At 61.7% G+C, this 3376-nt stretch overlaps 1 long non-coding RNA gene across 1 annotated transcript; it reads left to right on the top strand.

Annotated features, from left to right (window-relative positions):
• The first annotated feature begins 317 nt into the window (after positions 1-317).
• Positions 318-2051, top strand: LOC141577765 (uncharacterized). The gene is made up of 2 exons (XR_012507221.1): positions 318-1364; positions 1764-2051. It is a non-coding gene; the product is annotated as an uncharacterized LOC141577765 (long non-coding RNA).
• Positions 2052-3376: the final 1325 nt, after the last annotated feature.

Here is a 3376-nt window from a genome sequence, read left to right as displayed (position 1 = left end):
GATTAACCTTATGCACATAGTTTCTATGGGAAAATGCATCTTAAGCCCCAAAGGGCCAACTTGGAAACACAACCCTGAAACTTAGCCTGCGACTGGGTCCGGGACTGTCCGTCACTGTGAAAACTGGTTTATCTGAACGCGGACCTGGCTGGACTTGCCTCTCCTCACTCACGTTCCTCCTCTTCCGTTTTCCGTTTCCTTGTGCTGTGCAGAGACCGTGGGCTTCGTGTCCCGGCCTGTTGGCAAGAACCACGCTGCCCCTCAGCAGAGCATACCTTTCTGTAAATACCCCCCGGAGGGTTACTGCATGGCTTTGGAAAATGTGAATTCTGTTCTCCCGAGTGACGGCCGTGCTGACGCTGGGACTCCGCGTGGGCGGAGGCCGGATGGTTCGGGCCGTGCTCGTGCAGCAGCAGCCGAGCCCTCGGGCCCTCCTGGGTCACGTGACGCCTGGCGGAGCCGGGTCTGGGGGACGTGCGGCCGCGACCTTCCTACACGGAGCTGTGCCGGCGGGACACGCGGCTCGGCCCCCCGGACACCCCCGGAGGCGCTGGGGGCGGGGCGGGGCTTGCTGGGGCTGCGGGTTGGCCTCCCGGGCCAGGTGGGAGACACGCCGGTTTGCAGCTGCGCCGCCCGCCCAGGCGGGCCAGGTGTCACGCGCAGAGCGTTCTGCCTCTGGCATCTCTGTCTCCTTTGTCGGATGGCGGGCTGGGGACTCCGCATTTTCCAGCTGGTGTTTCTCACACGTGACTCTTAGCAAGGCTGGTGATGGAGGGCAGGAAAATGAGCCATTTCAGGAACTGGTGACCTGAGGACAGTGACACTTGCTGAGGCTCTCCGGCTCTGCAAGCCGAGGGCTGGCGCAGGGCTGGCGGGCGGCGGGCACGTGCGGTCTCCCTCTCTGTCTACCAGCGGCAGACGTGACTCAGCGATCAGGACGCTCCACCCCGGTGCTGGACCCGGCAGAAAGGCGCTGTGATCGACTAGCAATGTCTGTGGCAGCGGGCGCGGAAGGGCCGGCTCTTTGCCTTCGGGTGGAGGGCGCTGGGCCACGGTTCAGCTCCTGTAGAGAATTACCTGCGTCTGTTCTGTCGACCAGCGCGCCTTCGCCTGGGGTTCCGCAGCAGTGGGCCCCAAGACCAGAGTCTGAGGGCAGGTTGTTTCTGTGGGAGGCGGTCCGGATGACCGGAGGGCAGGGGGACAGGGAGACCGCGCGCTGAGCGCAGGGTAGCACCCTGGGGCCTGGGAACTGCGCGGCCTGGGTCCGGAGCTGCTCTCAGGGCGCGAGGAAGTGGGGTATTTCTTCTGCCTCCCGCCGGTCACTGATGGTCATCGGCGCCTCAGCGCGCCTCTCCTGCCCTCAGGTGGGGCTCGTTCTCGCATCCAGAGAGAACTCTCAGGCTGGGAGCCTCGGGGCTGTGGTGGGAAGAACGGGGGCAGCGCCCGGGGTGGGGGGCGCAGTCGCTGCTCCAGGCGAGCAGTCTGACAATACTAGGACCGGAGAGAGCGCTGGATCTGGACCCGATTGGTCTGCGGTTGGGCCCCTGCCTCACTGGGTGGCATCCAGCTCTCTGGCAGGAAGCATCCCTGCCCTGTTTCCTCGAGGGGTTGCTATGAGAATCAAATGAGGTAATGTCTGTGGAAGTGCTTTGTTAAAAGCCTGTGTGAAGATCATTTTTGGCTGCCTGCCTCCCTTCCTTGCAGTCCTATTCTCCGTGTAACTCTGGGGAACGTCTAATTACAATCTCTCTCTTCCCACCCAGACAAGCTGCACCAGTGGAGGGTCCCCTCCCCTTGGCCACGATGCACGACCCAAGAGGAACCAATTCGAGTCATCCCTGGGGTTGGCCTGTGGGCCCTGGGAGCCAGGAGACCTCTGCTCCCCACCGTGGGATGCTGTAGCCTGGATCGCCGTGCCAAGCAGAGCTGACCGGCAGAGCGAGAGACAGACAGACAGGCAGACAGACAGAGAGCTAGGGAGAGAGCCCTGGTGACCTTCTTTGAGTCCTGGCCTAGCTGTCACCAAAACTCATGCCTGTCTTGAACCTTTCTGTTAGACGAGTCTCTGCTTTTGTTCACTGGGACAGGGGCTTCTGTGGTTTGCAGCAGGGCCTCCTCTAACTCAGGAGAGAGATATTTGGGGGTGACAGAGAACTGGCTAGCCGGGGCTAGGTTGCAGTTGTTGCCACCGGAGGACCTCAAAGCAGCCAATGCCCAACCCTCGTCGGGCGTCAGGGTGGGGCGGATCCCACGATTCGGATTCACCAGGTACCGTTGGGGGAGTGTCTGCAGCTGTCTGTAGGCTCCTCCCTCCCAACCTCGGTGCCCTGTAGGGCCAGTGTCTGCAAACTCTGCCCTGCCCTGGGACTCCTTCGAGCCCCCCCGCCCCCACCCCCCACGGCTCCTGCCCACCATCTAGTCTCAGGGCTGCTGGTCTCGGTGATTCATTCTCAGCCATCGAGGAACTAGTTCCTGCTGGTGACGTCATAGGCAGCCTCTCCCAGGGGGCACGTTCACAGCTTCTTGGTAAAGTCTGGAAATCTCACACTTTTCCCCAAGTAGCTGGTTGCGGAGGAGGGGGATGAGCAGCCCAGATGTCAGGGCTCTGGGCTTGGTGGGCTGGGCGAAGCTTCTGATGCCTTCCCATCACTCGTCCTTGGGGTGCGTGTAACACTGGCTGTCTATTGCATGATCTTTCACCATAGCTAGTGTTTTCAGTGACTTTAGTCTGCCCCTCCTGCTGCCCCCCCATTTCTGAGCTCAGTAGCACTCCAGGGTGGTGGTGGAGGTTTAGCCCGTGGTGTCTCACCTCATCTTGTCCCGCTGGGGGACCAGGACCCTAGTGCCATGAGCAGGGCCCATGTCAAAGGGGCAAGTGGGGTGAGGCTGGACTCCCTGAACCCCTCAGGTGAGTCTCCCTCCTGGCCTCCCCCGCTCCCGCGCCTTTCCTTTCTCCTGCAGTCTGATGTGCCTGCTTCCTTCTCTCAGAGACTGCACTCCCCCCGGGGCAATCTCAGGCCCAGTCCCTCTCCAGGGCCTGCATGGTTTTCCAGCCAATGTGATTGCCTTCCTCTTCCCAAACTCTTACCCAATTCCCCACCTCCCTGCCCACTGCAGACGCCTGGCCATCTTTGGGGTGAAGGTTCCTTGCGGGGAAGGAAGGATGCACAAAGTAGCCGTCACCTCTGTCCCTGCAGCACAGAGCAGCCTGCCTGGCACGCATGGATGCTCACTGAGGAGGGGCTGAGCCGAGCCCCTGCAGGGCCACCTCCCTATCTCGGTGTCGGGCTGGTTTTCTTTGGTGACCACAGGTGAGACGGTTTGCAAAGTCTCTGTAGTGCAGCAAGGGGGCTGGAGAGGCGTGGATCTTCCCAGG

This window comes from Camelus bactrianus, chromosome 5 (genome assembly GCF_048773025.1).
Source record: "Camelus bactrianus isolate YW-2024 breed Bactrian camel chromosome 5, ASM4877302v1, whole genome shotgun sequence".
NCBI lineage: Eukaryota > Metazoa > Chordata > Mammalia > Artiodactyla > Camelidae > Camelus > Camelus bactrianus.
The sequence above is the reverse complement of the archived record's forward strand: the minus strand, read 5'-3'. Positions and strand labels throughout refer to the sequence as shown.